The sequence below is a fragment of the Tenrec ecaudatus genome, chromosome 7 (genome assembly GCF_050624435.1).
Source record: "Tenrec ecaudatus isolate mTenEca1 chromosome 7, mTenEca1.hap1, whole genome shotgun sequence".
Taxonomy (NCBI): Eukaryota; Metazoa; Chordata; class Mammalia; order Afrosoricida; family Tenrecidae; genus Tenrec; species Tenrec ecaudatus.
Window position 1 is genome coordinate 108207767 of NC_134536.1, and position 12993 is coordinate 108220759.

The 12993-nt window shown below is 39.6% G+C and overlaps 1 non-coding gene across 1 annotated transcript; it reads right to left on the minus strand.

Moving 5' to 3' along the window:
- Window positions 1-5273: 5273 nt before the first annotated feature.
- Window positions 5274-5406, minus strand: LOC142454079 (small nucleolar RNA SNORA22). Its single transcript, XR_012785608.1, has one exon. It is a non-coding gene; the product is annotated as a small nucleolar RNA SNORA22 (small nucleolar RNA).
- Between the last annotated feature and the right edge of the window lie 7587 nt (window positions 5407-12993).

Here is a 12993-nt window from a genome sequence, read left to right on the forward strand (position 1 = left end):
CTGCTATTGGTTTGAATATTGATAAGTGTTGGCTGAGCTGCCTTATATCCCCAGGTACACAGGCAGGAACTCCCTGGTGAGGAGTCCAAGGAGTATCCCCTGGAGAGCAAGCAGGCCTTTCCCTAGCCTTGGGCTATCTATGCAGGGTGGAGCTCACCTAGCTGGGTGTGGCCCAGGTGCAAATGCCCTAGGGCAATGGGAGTGTCCCATAAGTCTGCAAAGGAGTGTGAGAGAGCAGTTCAGGAACAAGAGGGGGAGAAAAATTAAAAAGTGAGCCCGGACTGTGCTGGGGTACAGGGAAGCGAGGGAAGGAAAAGCAACCATGCAGCTGAGTCCCACTCCCTGCCTGTGGACCTGCAAGGGCCCACTCCCTGCCCCAAGCCCCAGTGGCAATCCGCAGCTGAGCCCCAAGATGAGTCACAAGAAAGCTGTTGAGCAGCCCCCAGAGAAGTGGGGGGGGGGGGGGCAGAGAGCAGAGATGTTAACAGACACCGCATTGTAGCTGAAGCTTGATCCCTGCCTATGGAGCTGTGGGGGTTGGGTTCAGTACCTGCTCAGTCCACGTGGCGCGGCAAGCTGTGGCTGTGCCCTGAAAAAGCCCCTGTGCAGCCCTCCAAGGCTGCATGGGAATATAGAGCAGAGATGCAAACAGAAGCAACAATGAAGCTGAACACCAATCCCTGCCGGTGGAGCCTCAAGGGCCCTGTCCCTGCCCTGAGGCAGGCAGGGGAAAACTGTGGCTGGGCGGAGGCCAAGCCCTGCTACAGGCTCCAAATGGTCCTGGCTTGGGCAGACACTGAGGTAAGCCTAAAGCCCCCAGCCTCTCAAAACCCCGTGGATCTGTGCCTACTTATCTTTATGATGCGCCTCCTGCGATCCAGTGGCGTTGAATTTCCCTCTGAGCAACTCTCCTGGGCTGGATTCTGCGGAGTCCCTCTGGTATGTGTCACTCCATCGCCATCTATTTTATTTGATGTAATTGATTGCAATCCCCACAATGTAACAACACTTGCTGCCTCCCTAGGTTTCCCATTCCCCGTCCTTCACCTCTCCCAACTTCCTGCCGAAAATATCTTTTTGTGTGTGTGTTAGGTCCATTTTCATTCTTACAGTGCAATCCTTGCTCTTCGACACTTTAAAGAGGTTTTATTCACCAGATTTACCCAATTCAGTGCAGTATTTTATTTCTTGACTGTTGCTTCTATGAACATGAATTGTAGATTCAGGCAAAATGAAATCCTTGGCAAACTGCAATTTTCACTCAATTTGTCATGATGTTACCTGTTGGTTTAATTATGAGGATTTTGGTTTGCTTTACATTGTTTCAATTTATACTGAAAACTGCAATCCTTGATTTTCATTCTCAAGTACTTCAAGTCTTCCTCACTTTTAGCAAACAAGCTGTGTCAGTCTCATATCACAGGTGGGTAAGGCTTCCTCCAATCCTGATGCTGTGCTCTCCTTTATATGCTCCAGCTTCTCTGGTTATTTGTTTAGCAAATATTGAATAAACACAGTAAGAGTACACAACCCTGATGCACACCTTTCCTGATTTTCAATCATGCTGAATCCCCTTATTCTGTTCACACAACTTCCTCTTGATCCGTGTTCAAGTTCCCCCAGAGCACAATGAAGTGTTCTGGAATTACTGTTCTTCTTAAGGGTTTCCATCGTTTGATATGCTCCACACAATTTAATACCTTTGCATGGTGAATAAAGCACAAGTAAGTTTACCTCGTTCCAACTCCTTGTCTGAATCTGGCCTGAATTTCTGGTAACTCCATGTCAATGTATTGCTGTAGTCCTTGCTAAATGATCTTCAGTAAAATGGGTTTGCATGTGCTATTAATAATGGTGTCAGGTAATTTTCTCATTCTGTTGGGTCATTTTCGTTTGGAATGGGTATAAATATGGATCTTTTTCCAGTCAGCTGGTCAGGTAGATATGTTCCAGTTTTTTGATATAGATGATTTTGTGCTTCCAGTGCTTCATCAGTTGTTGAAACATATCAATTGGTTTTCCATCAACTTCTGGAGCTCTGCTTTTGACTAACGCTTTCATCAAAGCTTTGGCATCTTCTATCAGTACCGTTTGCTCTTAAAATGGTTGAATGTCAATTATTCTTTTTGTTATAATGATTCTGTGTATTCTTCTTTTGATGTTTCCTGTATCATTCAGTATTTTGTTCATAGAATCAGTATTGCAACTAAAGGTTTGATTTTTTTTAAATGTCAAAAATTATGTATAAGATATTTGAGTGTGTTCTTCCTTTTTGGTTTTATAATCTAGGTTTTTGCACATTGCATTATAATACTTTGCCTTTTTGAGCTGCCCTTTGAAATTTCTTGCTTACTTCTTTGTTCAACTTTTTAATTTTCTATTTGCCTTAGTTATTTTATTATTAAGAACAAGTTCCAGATATCCATTTACATCTTTTATGTCTTTCTCCCTTTTCTTACATTTTGATGATGTTTTTCTTTCTTCATGTATGTTGTTCTTGGTTTCATTCCTCAGCTCATCAGTTCTTCAGAAATTAATATTCAATGCATCAAATCTACTCGAGACATTCTCAAATTTCCTGTACGATAAATTCAAGGTCCTCTCTTGCTTTTTATGGTATTGTTTTAATTTTCTTTAGCTTCAACTTAAACTTGAATAGGAGCAGTTGATGATCTGTTCTACAGGTGGCTCATGGGCACATTTTAACTTCTGAATTTAGATTCTTTCATTTTTCTTCCCACCAACCAAACCAAACCAAAGCTACTGTTATGGAATTAATTCTGACTGTCGGGATAGAACTCTCTCTATGACTATAATTGTTAACTGTAGAGTAGCTGGTAGTTTTGAACTTTTACACTTTGTGTAGTAGCCAACATGTATCCACTATGCTACCAGGGCGCCTTTGATTTCTGTGCCTGCCATATGGAGTAGTCCATGTGTATAGTCAAGACTTATGTTGTTGTAATAGGTATTTTTCATGAAATAAGTCATTGGCCTTGCAGAATTCTATCATGAGATCTGAAGCTCTCGTTACATCAGCAAGGCCATATTTTCCAGCTATGGGTCCTCCCTCTTTGTTTCCAACATTTGCTTTCTGATTGTCAACAATTATCAATGCATCTTTACCACATAGTTGACAAATTTTAGAATGAAGATCCTAATGGAAATTTTAATTTTCTTTATCACTGCCTTTAGTATTTGTCATAAATTTAAATAACAGTTGTAGTGACTAGATTTCCTTGTAGGTGGATGGATATTATCCTATTACAAATTGATTATGAAATGTCTTTTTTGGAAAATGACTATGGACTCTGTTGCTTCTGAGCTAGATGGCTACTTGTTTATCTTCAAGCCTTTAAGACCCCAGATGCTATATCTTTTGATAGCTGGCCACCATCAGCTTTCTTTACCACACTTGTTTATGCACGCATTTTGTCTTTAGCAATTGTGTCAGGAAAGGGAGCATCACAGAATGCCAGGTTATTACAACAAAGTGTTCTTGCATTGAGGGAGAACTTGAGTAAAGGCCCAATGTCCATCTACTACTTTAATATTTAATATATAAATATATGCACATAGATCTATTTAACTATTGTTACATATAAATACATTTGCATGTGTACATGCCTGTATTTAGACCTCTATAAATGGCCTTTACCTCCCAGGTCTTTTCTGTATTTCCTTTTACTTTCCTCTTGTCCCATTATCATGGTCAGCCTTCATTTGGGTTTTATTCATTCTTTTTGGTCATATTTCCCTTGATCAAGCTCTACCAGGCATTCTACACCCTCATCACCATTGATTTTTAGATCACGTGTTGTTCCCTAGTCCCTGGGTTTCTTTACACCCACTTCCGTTCCCCACCTCCCCCTCTCCTGTGTTTCCCAGAAACCATCAAGTCCATTATTTTCTCCTCTGGATTGTTTATCTCACCTATCTTATCTAGATCAACATGCAGGGACATTAATAAGCACAAAAACAAAACAGAGCAAATCAAACAACAAAAGAAAAGAAAAAAACAACAAAATCCCAATGACAACCCCCCCCCCCAAAGCTATAAATCATTCAAGGTGTGTTTGTTGACCTTTAGGAGTGTTTTCTATATCAGTCTGATGGAGTGCCATGCCCTGGCCCCAAAGTATTTTTGGCATTCCCTGGGGATTTCATTGCTTTGTTCTGCTTGCTGCTCTCTTGCACACACTTAGCATGGAAGAAGCACACTAGCCTGTGTGGTCATGAGGAGTCATAGGAATCAGGTATCAGGCATTAAAGACCCAGAGCAAAAAAATTCAAAACAATGTGAATGAAGGAGAGTATAGATTGGAGAAACAAAGCCCGTAAGTAGATAATTGGACAACCCCTTACAGAAGGGTCACAAGGAAGAGATGAGTCAGTCAGGGTGCAGTATAGCACTGATGAAACAGACAACTTTCCTCTAGTTTTTTTAAAGCTTCCTCCCCACCCCACCCACTATCGTTATCCCATTGAACCTTACAAAAGTGGCTAGACCAGAGCAGGTACACAGTTACAGATAAGAGCTGGAAACACATGAAATTCAAAAGGACATAGAAACCCCTCAGGACCAATAATGAGAGTAACAATATCAGGAGAGGAAGGAGAAGGTGTGGGGGAGAAAGGGAGAACCAATCACAATGATCTACTTATAACCCTCACCAAGGGGATGAACAACAGAAAAGTGGGTGAAGTGAAACATCGGTCATTGTAAGGCATGAAAAAATAATAACAATTTTTAATTTAAAAAGGATTCATGAGGGAAGAAGAGTGGGGGGGGGGGCAATGAAGAGCAAATAACAAGGGCTCAAGTAGAAAGAAAATGTTTTGAAAATGATGATGGCAAAAAAGTCACAATAGTCTTGACTCAATGGATGGATGTATGGATTGTGATAAGAGCTGGTCAATCCCCCAAGGAAATAATTTTAAAATAAAAACAAAAAATCAAAAATGAATATGACTGTGATACAATTTTTCTTGAATTTGTCATTCTCATTATAGTAAACTGTGTGATTGTCTGGTTTAAAAATGACTAATCCCAGTCCATTTTAGCTCATTAATGCCTAACTTACTTATCTTTATTTTTTATTATTAAAAATATTCCATGTTAAAAATTTTTTTTTAATATTCCATGTTTACACACAGTTATAAGATGACCCTCTCCTGGTGTTATCTTTGCAGATGCAATGGGCAGGTCCTCACAAAGGTCAAGTTAATTTTGGCAAAGCATTCTGTGTCCTCCATGCCCTTGACTGCAGTTAAGATGTGCTGGCCTTTGAATGCATTTGAAAGGATGAATGTGCCTTTCAAAGAAGAGGAAAAGAAGAGACCTTGAGCTAGCACAGCATCAAGACCAAGGGAACTACGAAGCATCCTTGGGTGTTCACCATGCAGAAACACATTGATCCTTACGTAGTCCATTTTGTTTTTGACCATTTTCACCAGTCCTAGATTCATATTTAGCAAGTTCTTATGGATATTTTCAGCTGTTTCTTCTCATTTTGAGTTGTCCCCATCAGCAAATGTCTTTAATCCATCTACATCATTATGGTCCACTTTACATTTGAAGATAGCTCTCCCTCGGGCTTCTGACCTGAGGAGCTCATTCTCTGGCACCATCTCTGAAAATGCTGTTGTGCTTCAGGAGGTTTGCAGGAAGTGACAATATTCTACTGCCAGTACTAAGATTTTCAGGGTCTAATGCATCAGAAGTGGACAGCCTAGTTCTTCTTTGTAGCTTGTTCCTAGTCTGGAAGCTCTACTGACACCTGATCACTTTGGGTGACCCAGCTGATATTTGAAATACTGGTGACATAGCTTCTAAGATCACAGCAAGAAACAAGTCACAATAATCCAACCAAGTTACAGACAATTGGTGGCCCCAAATTTTAGTATATGAAATATTTGAGATGAACTCATATTTGTCTTGATCAGTTTCTTTGCTGGTATCTCATGTTTACAACCTAATATGTGGCATTTCTATCAGTTAACTGCTGTCTGATGGCTAACGTTGCAGTTGAGTTGACTCCACTGCATTTTCTATATAAAAGAACAAAACACACTTGCTTGGTGCAGTGACATCCTCCTAATAGTCAGTATGTTTGAATCTATTGTCGCAACTCACATGCCACTCCATCTCATTAATGGTTTCCTCATTTTTGTTGGTCCTTTACTTTACCTGAATAATGCTGCATGTCAAAGACCAAGGAAGAAAATAAAGAATGAAGGGATGTAGGAAGGTTCAGAGGAAGGAGGAAGGAAAGAAGAAAGGAAGGAAGGAAGGAAGGAAGGAAGGAAGGAAGGAAGGAAGGAAGGAAGGAAAGCAAGCAAGAAAGAAGGCAGTCAGGAAGGGAAAGAGGGATGAAGGAAAGAAGGCTATGAAGAAGTGAGGTTTGGAATGAAGGTTCGAAGGAGTAAGGGAGTGGAAAATGAGGCAATAATTTAGTGAGCGGGGAAGGCAGAAATGCAGAGGGCAGGAGCTCAGGAAGATAAGAAGGCTGACAGGCAGAGATGCGAAAAGAAAAAAGCAAAGAGAAGGAAAGAATGAAAAACATATTTCAGGGTCCAGCCCTGCTACAGTATGGGTTATGAGTTGAGCAGTTAACTACAAAGGCAGCTATTAGAGAGTCAGGTGCTTGATGGAAGAAAATGAGACTTTCTAATACCATAAACATGTACAGTGTCAGAAACCCACAGAGACACGTCTACTTGGTTCTATAGGGTTGCTGTGAGTCTGAAGCAACTCTGGGACAGTGTGTTATTTTGGTTGGATGTAGTTCATAAGTCTGAAGGCCAGCTCATCTAGACACACTCTTTTCATGGTGGCAGCAGGGGTATAAAGAGGCAAGAGGGAATATGTAATTCTTATTTGAGCCTAGGTTCAGATCTAGTATAATATAATTTTGTTTCATTTTGTTGCTCCAATAAATTTGCATGGCCAAGTTAAGGTACAGGGAAATAAACACACCTTACTTCTTTATTGTAAGGAACTTCAGGTCACATAAAAAAGGACATGAATCAGGAAATAGTGAAGAATTGGGACAAGAAATGGTTTCATTAAGAAACATGCTTCCAATAAAATGTCGTTAAATGTTTTAATTAAAGTTTTTAAGTTAAAATAAAAACAAGAGGAAAGAAATATACTTAACCCTGTACTGTTACAGGTAGAACTTGTTTCAGAAGGCAGGAGAAAAAGAAGCTTGGTAGATAGAGTAATAATACCGTCTCATACCAAACTGTATACATGAACACAAAAGAAAACCCTCTTAAGTTCCTGTTGATGGTATAATAATATCTCTGTATAATTATAAGTGTTGATACGGTCTATGCATTGCACTGTGAACAAGGTGAGCAGTTCCAAGCCAACAGGTGCTCTGAAGGTGAAGGCCGTGACTGTCTGCTTCTATAAAGATGTCGGGTCTCAGAAACAAAATGTGTCACTAAAGGTTGGAAATGACTTGGTAGTAGTGGTCTTAGCTGGTTTCATATGCTATCCATACAGGAGAGGTACTTCCATTGCACTGAGGTATCCAATGGAGTAATACTCAATGACCTCTTCTTTCCTCTAAATTCCAAAATGTGCTCTGTGGTTTAAGATATGATTGCAAATACATAACTTGCTGAAATCAGAGACATTATTGGATATGATTACCATGAGATGCCATAGGGCTTATATTTCTGTCCAGCTAACAGAAATAGGAAACAAACTCCCCTCATGAAAACATAGAATTATGTAAACCCTTTGTCTGTGACAGGGCTTGCAAAGAATACGAATGAAAATAAAAGCAGTAAAAATCACCAGGAAATTTTACCTTAAAAAAGGTGGGATAGAAAGAGAAGTAAAAATATGTCATCTCTAAGCCTTTATTAGTTTTTGAAATATATTTTTTTACTGTATAGAAGTTATAACAATGTGATAGAACAAATTATTAATTATTATTAATTGGAACCCTGGTCGTGTAGCGCTTATGTAATGGGCTGTGAACCAAAAGGTCAGTAGTTCAAAACCACCAACTGCTCTGTAGGAGAAAGCCTAGACTTTCTACTCCCATAAAGAGTTAGAGCTTGGAAACTCAGGCGCAGCTCTACCCTGCTCTACAGGGCTGCTCTGATTCAACATCAATTCCTTGGCATTGAGACTGGTTTTTGATCTTCGTGATCTGTTCATTTATATGCATAACACATGAGAGACAATGGATTAAAGTTTCTTCAATAAAACAATTCAGACAACAGGACTGACAGTTCCGGGGAACTTGGGCTAGGAGGAGGTGGGGACAAAGAAGTGGTGTTAATGAACCCAGGGACAAGGGAACAACATGGGATCCAAATTGGTGGTGAGGTGGGAGTGGTAGGCCTGGTAGGGAATGATCAAGGGTAAGGTTACGAAAAGAAGAGGTATAGCTGTAACCCATGTGGGGATGGAGCATGATAGTGGGGCAGGAGGAAAGTCAAGGGAAAGAGAGGAAAGAGCTAGGAGGCGAAGGGCATTTATAGAGGTCTAGACAGACATGTACATGCAAATATATATATGATGATGGGGAAATAGATCTATGTGTCTATATTTATAGGTTTAGTATTAAGGTGGCAGAGGACCTTGGGCCTCTACTACCTCAATGCATAAATACTTTCTTCTATTAAATTGACATTCTATGATGCTCACCCTCCCGACACAACTGCTGAAGCCAAAGCGGGTGAACAAGTAAATGTGGTGACGAAAGCTGATGGTACCCAGCTATCAAAAGAGATAGCATCTGGGGTCTTAAAGACTTGAAGATAAACAAGCAGCCATCTAGCTCAGAAGCAACAAAGCCCACATAGAAGAAGCACACCAGCCTATTTGATCATGAGGTGTCAAAGGGATCAGGTATAAGGCATCATCAAAAAAAAAAATTCTTACCATAGTGAATGAAGGGGGAGGTGCGGAGTGGAGACCCAAAGCCATTTTTCAGCCACTGGAAATCCCCTCAGAGAGGGGCCTAGGGGAGGAAATGAGTCAGTCAGGGTGTGATATAGCACCAATGAAGAATACAGCTTTCCCCTATTTCCTAAATGCTCCCCCCCCCCGCCCACTACCATGATCCGAATTCTACCTTGGGAGTCTGGATAGAAGAGAGGTTGTACACTGGTGCATATAGGAGCTGGAGGCACAGGGAATCCAGGGTAGATGATACCTTCAGGACCAGGGGTCTGAGGGGCGATACAGGGAGAATAGAGGGTGAGTGGTTTGGATAGGGGGAACTGATTACAAGGATCTACATGTGACCTCCTCCCTGGGGGATGGACAATAGAAAAGGGGGTGAAGGGAGATGCCGGATAGGGCAAGATATGACAAAATAATAATTTATAAATTATCAAGGGCTCATGAGGGAGGGGGGAATGGGGATGGAGGGGAAAAAAGAGGACCTGATGCAAAGGACTTAAGTGGAGACCAAATACTTTGAAAATGATTAGGGCAAAGAATGTACAGATGTGCTTTATACAATTGATGTATGTATATGTATGGAGTGTGATAAGAGTTGTATGAGCCCATAATAAAATGTTTTTTAAAAAACGGATAGCAAAAAAAAAAAATAAAATAAAAAGAGAGTTAAAACACACACACACACACACATAAAATAAAACAAATTCGACAATATGCAGATATTTTTCTTAAAATGCTCATAAAGGAGGAACACAGGAAAGGAAGGGTCTAAACAGTACATAAAAGAAAGAAGATTTGCCTCAGAAACTTATTTTTATACAAGTAGATCTCTAGGTCTTTCTCACACAGAAGTACCGAGAGCTTTCAAACATCTAACCTTTCAATTAGCACCCAATTGTGTGATTATTGCATCACCAGACCTCTCATTATTAATGATTTTAATGTCTTGTGGTAATTACGTAACCTGTTGTCAATTTGAGACATAGGGGTTAAGGGGTGGAGTTTAGCCTGTCAATCAGGTCACAGCTTGATGACCTCATTTGAAGGCGGTAAGGAGATAAATAGCTCATTGGTGGCAGGACACATGCTCACTCCCTGGAAGACATTGCAGCTGACAAGACACCTGGAGTTACACTAGTGCCCTGATCTGTGGGAGCCACGGAGAAACCTCTGCCTGTGCTAAGAAGCTTATACCGCCATTGTATCCACAAGACTTTCCACCCACTGGCTTGTAAACTTCCTGCATTCAGTGTCATTGCATGTGTTGCGTGAGTCTTAAGAGGAATTTATAGATTGGTATAAGACATATGGGCTAATATTGGACTTATGGACTTGATCTGGACTGCTCTGGGATGTTTTCCCAATATTCAATTGCTCGTGTATATAAAGCTCCTTCTTATCCACATGAGTGTCTATGAATTTGTTTCTCTAGTCTATTCAGAATAACACATATATCTTGAAGAGAAAGTAAATTGGGAAAGACGAGACAGGGAGGAAGAGACGTAGGAAGAGATTCAGTTAAGCTGCTTCTTCAGGAAACAAAGTTTTCTAAGATTTATCATTCCTTTAAGAGAAACAAGCAGAAAATTGCAATATGCTTTTGGTTCCTAACCAAGAAAGAGTTTATGAACCAAGAGCAAATGAAGAGTAAGTGCTCAAACCGATGCACTTGGCATCCGCCTATATATCCAGGATCTTATCCAATTTTCAATAGTTTGTTGCTGATTTAAGGTGATAATAGCATATGATAGTTGTCATTTTTCTTGGTCCTAATATCTCAGAATCTATTCAAGAAGACAAGACACCATATAAACATAAAAAGAAAGAGACAAGAAAACTACAAAAATAAGATTACACAAGGATCTTTAAACTGGCAACAATAGATCATAATTTGAGGATTTGTTTTCAAGTGCTAAAGCTAAATTGATGTTTTTATTGTTGTTTTGGATTTTAATGCGTTTTAATAATTTTATCGGTATATGATTCCTATATAATATAATTCAGTAGTTAAATCATATCTAGAAGAGTTATGCAATCATCATTGCCATCCATTTTGAACATTTGCTTCTCTTTGTACTCATTGCTGTTCACTCCCTACTTCATCCGCAGTCTCCGCTGCCACGTCCCTAGGAAATGATTAATCCAGTTACTGTACCTATAAATTTACCTATCCTATATGGATTTCATTACGGAAAAACAAAGACAAAAAAACAAACAAAAAATGCCAACAGCAATGACAAACTTAGAAACCAGAAAAACTTCAAATGAAAAGAAAGCAGAGAGTATGATGAACTGGAATAAGTTCAAAGTGAGCCCAAAGGGAGATCAAGTGATTAGGTGTAACAGTCTAACCTAACTACATCTCCCATAATTCATTTTAGAAAGCTTTCTGTCTGATAGCAAGACTGTTCACATCCCTAGACTATGGTCAGAGAAATTTCACAGGAGGCCTAATACACATGGGGACCCTGTACATGTATTTGGGGCTTGTTGTCTTAATTCTGTATGTAATATATTTACATTTAAAAAGAAAATAAAACAAGCTTTCATAGACGTGCAATTATTAAACTCTCTTCCTGAGTTCCATATAATTTGTAGACTTACATTCCAGAAAAGTAGATAATTATCTATGACTTTCATATATAAAGAATTATCCATATATGTCTCTTTAGGATATTGCCTACCTACCTCTTAGCATTTAAAAGTCCATTTCCCTTTATTCAGTTAACCCTATTCTCATTGCTACTCTTTCTCTCTAACGCTTTGGATTCCTCTCTCCCTTACCTTCTTTATTAGTTGCATCTACTATCTGCATGAGAAGAACTTGAAGTACTTGCTGATGAAGATCAAGCATTGCAACCTTGAGTGTGGATTAAAATTCAATGTACAGGAACCAAAATACTCACAATAGGGCAGTAGGTAGCATCATGATAAATGGAGAAAAGGTTGAAGTTGTCAAGGATTTTGTCTTTCTTGGATCCACAATCAATAGTCATGAAAGTAGCAAGCGAGAGATTAAAAGACTAGTTTCTTTAGGTAAATCTGCTGCTCAGGACCTTTTTAAAGTATTGAAGCAAGGATGGTACTTTGAGGACTTAGATGCACCTATCCCAAGCCAGGTTATTTTCCATTGCCTCATATGCATGTAAAAGTTGGATAATGAATAAGATTACCAAAGAAGAATTGATGCAATTGAATTGTGGTGCTATAAAAAATATTAGAAGTACCACAGACAACTCAAAAGGACAAAGGGACCTGTTTTGGAAAAAGTATGGCCAGAGTATTTTTAGCTCAAGGATGGCAAGACTTTGGACATAAGGTTAGGAGTGATCAACCCCTGGAGAACCCTTGAGCCATCACACTTGGTGAAATGGAGGGGCAGCATCAGAGAAGTGGGCTCTCTGAGACTGGACTGACATAATGGCGCAGGTATAAGAACAATGGACTGCAACAACATGGCGGCAAGCATTGATTTTAGAAGAGGAACCATTGTGAAGATGGCTTAAGATGACAGTTTCATTCTGCTGCGCATAGGGTTGTTATGGGGTGGATACTGAGGTGAGCATAGCTGTCTCAATTCTTGACCACATTGTGCAAGTTAAAAGACACTTTCCTCAGAAGCCATATCTCTGCATTTCTATTAATTAGTTAAGTGAAGGTAACATTTGCTTCAAATTAGACTGGCTTTAAAATAAAGGAATGTGTAGTACATTGTAGAATTTACTGATTTGGGCAGTCAAGGTGAAAGGCTCATGGTAGAATCTATCCAATGTTTCAAAAGACATATCTAGGTTCTTCTTCTGAAAGGTCACAGCCATGAAACCTTTGTGAAGAAGTTCTTCCCTCCACTGCCATGTGTCAGGATCAAGTTGACAGAAACTTACTACATAATTCACTAAAGAAAATAAACAAGTACAAATAACATACAAAATTGAATTATTAAATGCTTAATAATGCCAATGGAAATATACATTTCAACATTCTCGGCACTTTGCCATCTGCCAACCACCTTCCTTTAAAGGCTTATATCCTCTGTGGTCTTAGAGTAACTTCCTGTGAAA